The 9,606-nt window shown below is 38.1% G+C and overlaps 1 pseudogene; it reads left to right on the top strand.

Moving 5' to 3' along the window:
- The first annotated feature begins 4,107 nt into the window (after positions 1 to 4,107).
- LOC113331306 lies at positions 4,108 to 9,401 on the top strand (annotated as a pseudogene).
- Positions 9,402 to 9,606: the final 205 nt, after the last annotated feature.

Here is a 9,606-nt window from a genome sequence, read left to right as displayed (position 1 = left end):
TATACACTTGATATTTCGAGCTGAGAATTAATTGCTTATCTTTTACTCGAAATCATGTGTTGGTAAAGCGTTTCGCTTTGATCAGGTTTATCTTCACCTAATGACGAAAGTCATGAAAGTTTCAATCACTTTGGAAATTGCTCTGACGAGAAAGGTATGCTTCACGACTGAATATCGCCCTCTAAGAATGTTTCAATAATTGAAATGAGAGTTTAGATTACATAAACATGTATTTCTTGAACCGAAGTTTTCGAACTTTGTTTATCAAGAGAAATCGGTAGGATTGTGGAATTGGCTTGCCAAGTCCGCGAACCCAGTCAGCAGACTCAATCCGCGAACTGACGGAAGTTCTCGACCGAGAATTTCTGCTGGGATTTCCAAAACTCGTTTGTGTGCTAAGTCCGCGAACTCAGTCCGCGAACCCAGTCCGCGAACTGGCGGAAGTTCTCGACCCGAGAATTTCTGCTGAGTTTGGAAAACTCAACCGATTAACTTAAGTACGCGAACTTGTTTGTGAGCTTAAGAGGTTATGATCTAAAGATGTGCTCTGAACATGAAACATTAATTATTAAGGAAAGTTTTATGCAAACCGTGGCTATAATGTTCATGAGCCGATTCTAATCGAATCGAATCATCTTTGTTTCAATTGTGTCTGGTGTAGTTACATAAGATCTCATAGCAATTGAACAACTCTTAACTAGTTCATTTGAGTCAATTGAACTATTTATGGTGAAGAAAAACATGATTAATATGAGATGCTCATATGGTTGACCTTTTGGGTTATCATGTTGAACCAACATACGTGTACTCGTTTGGGCATGGTTTTTCTCAAACCCAGTAAACGTGTACCCAAGTGTGTGTGACAAGATATGTCTTTCGATCTAACGGTTGAGAGATATTGTCTTGAATCTAAATCAGGTTTTCATCTAACGGTGAATAGAGTTCGCTTTGTACCTAAGGAAAAACCCTGATTTGAAGGATATATAAAGGAGACCTCTAGCATTGATGAAATCTAATCCCCACACGTCTGTGTGCTACTAGTGCTCTCGCTAGAGTCGATCTCCATTAACTCTTGAGTTTCTTCTCTGAACTCGAGTTAACGACTTAAAGACTTCATTGGGATTGTGAAGCTAGACCGATACTACTTTTATCGTAGTTGTGTGATCTGATCTTGCATCTTCTATCGTACGAGTACAATCGATTGATTGGCTTGAGATCGTGAGAGTTCTCCGGTAGGCAAGATAAAGAAGTCACAAACATATTCGTCTCACTGTTTGTGATTCCTCGACAATCCGCTTGCGTAGTCAGGAAAGATTGTAGAGAGGTGATTGATTAATCTAGGCTGTTCTTCGGGAATATAAGTCCGGATTATCAATTGGTTCCTGTTACCTTGATTTTATATCTAATGACGGAACAAAACCTTGGGTTTATCTGTGAGAGACAGATTTATCCTTTTGATAGACTTTTCTGTGTGAGACATATTCGCTTATTATCAAGTCTGTGATTTTGGGTTGCAGCAACTCTTTGTTGCGGGTGAGATCAGCAAAGGGAATCAAGTACGCAGTGTCCTGCTGGGATCAGAGGCGTAGGAGTACAACTGTACCTTGTATCAGTGGGATATTGGTAGGGGTTCAATTATAGATCAGTCCGAAGTTAGATTGGAGTAGGCTAGTGTATGTAGCGGCTTAATACAGTGTGTATTCAATCTGGACTAGGTCCCGGGGTTTTTCTGCATTTGCGGTTTCCTCGTTAACAAAATTTCTAGTGTATGTGTTATTTCTTTTCCGCATTATATTTTATATAATAGAAATAATACAGGTTGTACGTTAAGATCATCAACTTCTCTAATCCAACCTTTGGTTGTTGACTGTAGTTGATTGATCATTGGACATTGGTCTTTGGTACCGTCCAAGTTATCTCTCTTTGATAAAGACGCGCAGATTTCTATTTGCTTGAGTAAAGATCAAATCGAGATATTGAGATAATAACTCCTTGAGATACTTTTTATCTAGATTGAGTCTGACTGTCTAGTTGATTCTCTAGCAAAGTATTTCGGAGTTAGTCCATACATATTGCTAAGCGAAATATTGGGTGGTGTTGTTAGACCCCCGCTTTTTCAAAAATGATGTACTGAAATAAGATTCCTAGTAATAGATGGCACATGAAGCACATTTGAAAGTGTAAAAGTGATATTATCATTCTGAAAAGTAGAAGTACCAACATGAGTAACGTGCAAACTTGAACCATTGCCAACTTTAACTTGATCATGCCCTTGATATTCAGAATGAAGATTCATATTGGATAGATCAGATGTAATGTGATGTGTAGATCCTGAATCAGGTACCCATGAAGAGCTTGTAGAAGAACTGTTATCATTGTAAACTGCATAAGCCTCAGGTTCTGGACACCAGAACTCCTCTGAATCATCTCTATAGTACTCATAACTGGTGTTGTAGGCCTGAACTATTGGATTATCATGATATCTGTATTTGCAGACTGGTGCTAAGTGACCAACTTGTTTACAAAGTTGACATCTAGGAGAGCTATTATTGTATCTTCCTGATGAATGTGGAGGGAAAAAGTTATTGTGTCTTCCACCATTGTCAAATCGACCTCCATTATCAAATCTTTGGTTTCTACCTCCATTGTCAAATCGACCTCCATTATCAAATCTTCCACCACGAAAACCTCCTCTGAAGTTTCCACCAGATCTGCCACCTCTATAACCATTAGATCGGTTGAAATATCCTCTATAAAATTGATTCCCTGAATTTGAGTTAGGAGGTGGATACTGGGAAGAATTTGTGCAGTCTTGATAACAAGCAATAGGTGGATAGTAAGAATTTGAGTAGTAAGGATCAAATGATGGATAAGAAGTCTGATAAGGTGATTGATGAGTTGATACATTTGCAGATGCTGTTGTAAAATCAACTTTCGACTCAGAATTCACACGAGCTTCTTCTGAAAGTAATAATCCTAATAGCTCAGAGGAAGTGATAAGGTTTTCAATTTTCAATTGCTGTGTGGTAATAGATGTTTTGAAAGCATTGAATTTTGGTGGTAAACCTTGTAGAATATGAAAGACTAAATCCTCATCAGGAATCGATCTTCCAATTTGAGCTAAATGATGTGAGATAGATCGTGCTTTGTTGAAGTAAATAAGCATAGAATCACTACTTTTCTTCAGATGAACTAAATCATTTTTTAGTTGCATCAATCTAGACTACATAGATGAATTGAATTATGTTCTAAACGAGTCCATATTTCATGAGAGAAGGTGCAATTAATTACTCGAGAGTGAGATTCTTCCGTGCAAGCACTAAACAACCAGGAGAGTATAGCTTGATCTTGATTTACCCAATAGTTGTAGTCAGGATTTCGTATGAAATCATTCTCTTGATCAGGATCTACAAAATCTGGAGCTGCAAGAAGAGCGTCACCAACAGTAGATGTTTTGCGAAAATATTTGCCAGACATTGATAAGATCCATCAACAAATCTGAAAAGATTGTAACTACGAAGAAGAGGAACAATTTGCGATTTCCATAGTGTACAATTTGTCGATGTTAATTTTGAAGGTGGTTTAAATGTAAGAGAGATATGTTTGTTGATTTCAACCATTGTTGATCTGTGAAATTGATGAAGTTATTGAGTTAGGGTTTGGAAACGGTATCTGATACCATGTGAAGAGATGAATGTCGCTAGACAATTCTCTCTGAGTTTTTCATTGATTTGATTTCTCAGGTGTTTTTCATTACTAGCACAGAAGGAAAGATAAAGAGTATTTAAAGACAGTGATTGGTCAGTACAATGATCAACTCACACAATACAACTGTTAACCGGTCACCTAATAAGCAACTAACACCTGCCGGTTACAGTACACACACTGAGACACACACTGAATTCACACACCTAAACTCATTCTCTAACAATATGGAACTCATGAAATCATTCATTCCTGCCTTCCACGAACGTCCCAATGAACCAAATTCAATGTTTTGGAAGAGAGTCGAAAAGTTCTATTATGAGCGCACCACGAATTCAAAAAACAATAGATGGGGAGACTTGACTTTGAAGTGCAGTGCACGAATATGTTAAAGTTAGAAGAATGGTGTACAACTGTCATCTACGAGCTCCTCTAAATGAGAAAGTGAGTAACCCAATATTTGTATACCCATATATAACGCGTAGTTCAGTCCGTTGGTGGCATGGCAGTCCATTATCGACATGCCATACCGGCGCAGACCACGATCCCACAAGGAAAAAGGATCGTCCCCACCAAACTCAAGTGCTAAAAGTGACGACCGTGTGCATTTGTTGGTCGTGAATCCTAGCTGGGCGTCGGAAATTGAGACCTCATTTGCCTCGTTACACGGTGTACATTATCAAACCCTGACGTTATCGGACGGTTCTTCCCAATTCTATCTAGAGTTTCAGCTGAATTTTGATCTCCAGAACTCTGATTCTGCTGCTCCGGAAACTTCAAACAATGGATTTGGTATCAAGTTGTAAGATGTATTTACTGTTTATGCTGTTCACATTTGGTAGTAGCTGTGACACTTAAAACTTTAAATTGCTAGGCTTTGATAAAATCCAGTCATTTGAAATGCGGGAAGCAGCGTAGATTATGTTTTGGTATTTGTATTGGTAGATACATTGGGCAAAGCAACAAACCGAATAACATGGAAAATGCTATTAATTGTTTTGACAAGTTGGTGTTTGATTGTTAAGCTGTGTTTTGTTGCAGGACAAGTTGGGATGTTTTCGGGTTAAAGAGCTCAAGGATGTTCTAACTCATCTAGGTCTTGGAAAGCAAGGAAGAAAGCAGGAATTATTGGACAGAATTTTAGCTGCCATTACAGATGATCAAGGTGATTTGTTTATCTCAGTTGTTGTTTGATTAGTAGTTGTTAGACAGATGCATCTTTTTACATATTGCATCGTCTTCTTTTCTTTTTAAAACACATTGTTTTGGCATGTAGCTACACCTCCAGATTGCTAATGTTACGTACTTACCTTTTTAAACTAATGTTTGCTTTCATGAATACTCTTTGGAAAACTTTAAACCACTTATGATGTGCTCTACAAGGGTATAGGTGTCAGCATTAGCTCTGAGTTGGGAACCTCGCACACCCAACTATTTATTTCTTTTAAGTTTCTTTGGATCCTTTTTATGTTGACCTTGTCTATTTTCCTGAGTGAGTTGGACAGAGAAGATGCAAATGATTCGAAAAGGATGGTGTTATGTTGGTGTCGGCCAGATTAGTACAGAAATAATGGGAAGCCAGTGTAGTACTATGCATATTATTTAGAATGGCTGCCTGTCATTTTAAGAGATAAAGCCATCGGATTTAACCTAACATCTATTCCCCTTGTTGATGGTGTTAGGGCTGGTCTTCCACTACATACTTTTGCAGTTTCTGGACTGTTTGTACAGTGGATCAAGAGTCCATGCTACTTATATTCGCTCTTGTTATGCAGTTACCGAGTCTAAGAAGAACTCAGTTGGGAAAGAAGGGATTGCCAAAATAATTGAGGACACTTACAGGTGATCCTCTCTCTGAATAACCTTTTATGATGGTAGCAAGATAAGAAAGTGGAACTCGTTGAGTTTTTATTTGTATCGGAAATATATGTGTCTGTATATATAGAGAGTTGCGGTTATTTCTTAACCAGGTTACCAATTTTCCTAACACAATGTTCCATGTATGCTCGCCGGGATACATTTTAATGCGAACTTAATTATCTTTCTCCTCCTAGCAGGAAAATGCAGACTTCTTGGGCTGCAAAGTTCAAAGATGAAGTTGCTGACTCTTGCAAAATAGATGTAAAGGTTCAGTGTCCTTGTGGAAGCTCGTTGCAAACTGAGTCAATGGTTCAGGTACTTCCGTTAATGATTTTTTTTTCTAGTATCCATATTGGATGCTCCATCTATGTATATATTGTGTTATATCTAGATCGTATCCGAGTAACCTCACATGTTAGAGCTATATTTTTGCTTATTAGTGACTATTGTCTCTTATTACAGTGCGAGGATCCACGATGTCAAGTATGGCAACATATTGGTTGTGTTATTATTCCAGATAAACCCACGGATGGTGTACCACCAGTTCCACCACATTTTTTTTTGTGAAATGTGTGTATCAATCGTGCTGACCCGTAAGTTACCAATGACTTACACTTTGTCAGCTTTTGCTGTAGCCTAATTTATACTGTGTTTCTAGTGTGTTCATATCGCTGGTTGTAAGTAATCTGCCTGTGGCAAACATCCCATTTGATTGCTGGTAGGGCTAGTTTGTTACATGGTTCTGATGATCCAAGCGTGGTAGTGTTCCTTAGTTCTTCACTTTGATGGTAGTTAATTTTCTGAATGTGCTAAGTTTTCTCAATAAACAGGTTTTGGCTGACCGTCACATATCCACTACCTCATATAAAGTTGACTGCTTTGAGTATTCCAACTGATGAGTGAGTGGATTTACTTTGATCTTTTGTTATACTACGTATTGATGTCTGAACTGGAATTTTATGGAGATGGGGTTGCTATATTCTTGTTACATATATCTTGTGGTCATTACTCGTCGTATTCTGTACTTGATCGTATTGGTTTTGAGAACTCCAAGTCAAGGTAAAACCTATAGAATTGGTAGCCATTCCAAGCTACTGAACTAGAGATCCGCTAATGATAAGTAAATTTGGCAATGTGTTATTTGTTCTTTTCTAAATAGGATGCATATGGGGAGAGACTATCTTCATTAAGAGACACACATACACACTTGTGTGGATAACATGTCTGTTATCCATGTTATTGTCTTCGTTTTTGCATACACCTTTTTTCTTGTGCCATTACTACTGGACATGCATATTTATGATTTAATAAAGAATCTGCAATGTGTTGCAGGACAAATCCAAAACAGAATGTAGAAAAGACATTTCAACTGACACGAGCAGACAGAGATATGGTGCAGAAACCCGAATATGATGTGCAGGTTGGTTTCTATTATTTTCTTTTGGTATTGGTATTCCACTTTGCTCGAGAAAATATGGTTTTCCATTGAAAATTTCTGCAATGGGATGAAAATTCATGTACAATGTTGCGCTTTTACTTCAGGCCTGGTGTATGCTTCTCAATGATAAAGTTATATTTAGGATGCATTGGCCCCAACATATTTACGTACAACTGTGTTATTCACTCTGGACATTGCTTTTGCATCAGCCTTTTGTGGCTCAGAAACCCTGCTGGTTGCATTAGGCCTGCTGTATGTTCTTCACTCCGTAGCCATACTTTATATCACATTGCATTCACAGGTGTGCCAGTTCGGAGTATCAATAGACCGGGCTCTCAGTTGTTAGGAGCTAATGATCGTGATGATGGTCACGCAGTAAGTCCCTTTCTTGAGTTTCTGTAACTTCTTATGTTTCCTTGTTTTGGTGATAGTTTTCTAGGGTTAGTTTTCTTCTATCCGCTGGCTAGCAATGTCAGTGTTGGGCTTGCAAGTAGTTAGTTTCTTCATTAGGGTTATCCTGACAGCATATTCTTTCTTGTTAGATTACGACAAGTACGAGGGAGGGGATGAATAAGATCTCTTTGACAGGATGTGATGCTCGCATTTTCTGCTTGGGGGTCAGAATTGCAAAGCGCCGAACAGTTCAGCAGTTATGGCTTTTGTTTTGGGCATGCTCCTAAGTGATACTCCCTCTATATCAATTTAAATGATACTTTTGCCTGTTGCATGCAGATTAAGAAATGGTGAGATAATTCTTTATATCCATGTTAACATTTTCCTTGGAATGTTAGTTAATTTCGTCGAAGTATAATATTTGATATAAGGGCATTTGTTAGAAACTTTGGTAGAAATGTGAAGTATCACTTAATTTGATACATAAACATAAGATCCCCCCTGCCCCTAAAGTATCATTTAATAAATTGACATGGGGGTGTACTTTGCTAGATTAAATGGTTAATTGGTTGAGCTTCAAAAAGGTTTCCATCTTGAGTCGAGTGGTTAATTAACCACTATACGTTTCACTAGGTTCTCAACTTAATACCAAAAGAGCTGGATGGTGAGCGTTTTGAAGATGCACATGCCCGTGTTTGTCGTTACATAGGGGGTGGTAATGATGCGGAAAATGCAGATAGTGATAGTGATCTGGAAGTTGTTGCAGATTCAGTTACTGTCAACTTGCGTTGTCCTGTAAGTAATACTAGTAAAATCGTAAATTTTGCTTCTTCAGTTGACATTGCTAAATTACATAAGTACAGTTATAGACTATATTCAAGTGGAAATATACAATTATGTAACTGCTTATGTGTTTGGAGATGGCAGATGAGTGGTTCAAGAATCAAGACTGCAGGAAGGTTCAAACCTTGTATTCACATGGGATGTTTTGACCTTGAAACTTTTGTAGAACTTAACCAACGGTCTAGAAAGGTAACCAATATAATTGGTTGCTTTTTTCCCGTCTCTGTGCTTGTCTTGTTGTTAAGAGCTGATTAAGCCTACTTTATTTCCAGTGGCAGTGCCCGATTTGCCTCAAAAACTACAGCTTGGAGCATATGATCATTGACCCATATTTCAATCGCATCACAGCCATGGTACTGCTTACTCTTGATCTCCTGTTTTTTCTTTGCAGATTTTATCCAAGCCACTTGTGTGTCTTTAGTCTGACATAATATATTTCAGCTGACAATTCATGGCTTGTCAGATAAGTCGTTGTGGAGAAGATGTTACAGAGATAGATGTCAAGCCAGATGGGTCTTGGCGTGCTAAGAATGACAGAGAGCATTTGGATCTTGCACAGTGGCACTTCCTTGATCGTTCTCTTTGCGAGAAATACGATATTCATAGTGGAGAAGGCATTCTTAGGAGCAGCAGTGGTACTAGAAGTGCTAGTGACGTTGATGATCGAAATGCTAATCGATACGTTGGTGGGCAATTTGATTTCCTGGCCAACAATGGCAACGAGCTTGATTCTGTTTCTCCTAACTTTGACTCGGCCTATAAAGTTCCATCTGCTCCTGTAGGAAATGCAGATATCATCATTCTCAGTGACTCAGATGAAGAGATGGAAAATCTTATTTCTCATGGAGCTGTCTTTGAAACAGGTCAGAGTAATGCATGTGGTACTTCTTTCTCTGCTCCTTCTCTTGGAGGTTCAGTCTGGTATCCTGAAGATCCAGGTCCTATTACTGAAGACCCAGGTCTTATTACTGACAGTGCTTTAGATCTTCTAAATAGTAATGGTACATCTACGAGTAATGTTGTCCAGGATTGTTTCGTTAAGCTCAAGAGAACTGCTGACTCTTGTGCAGATGCCTTAGCTAAGTATGCAAGAACAAAATTGTCTTCACCTCCAATAATTCTAGCTGACGACTTCGAGAAAGATTATAACTTTGTACAGTAATATTTTAATTCTACGGAAATTTGAAACAATCGTATATGGAAATAATTTTTTAAATATTTTTTGAAACATTTAAAGAAATAGATCAAAATTTAAAAAAAAAAGAAAAAAATATGGTAAAGTGATAGGTCCTACGAAAGCCATGTGCAAAGCTCATTGGTGCACGGACTGTAAATTTTAGTCCACTAATAGTGGTTTTGCTTTTCTT

The sequence above is a fragment of the Papaver somniferum genome, unplaced genomic scaffold (genome assembly GCF_003573695.1).
Source record: "Papaver somniferum cultivar HN1 unplaced genomic scaffold, ASM357369v1 unplaced-scaffold_125, whole genome shotgun sequence".
NCBI classification, from domain to species: domain Eukaryota; kingdom Viridiplantae; phylum Streptophyta; class Magnoliopsida; order Ranunculales; family Papaveraceae; genus Papaver; species Papaver somniferum.
The sequence above is the reverse complement of the archived record's forward strand: the minus strand, read 5'-3'. Positions and strand labels throughout refer to the sequence as shown.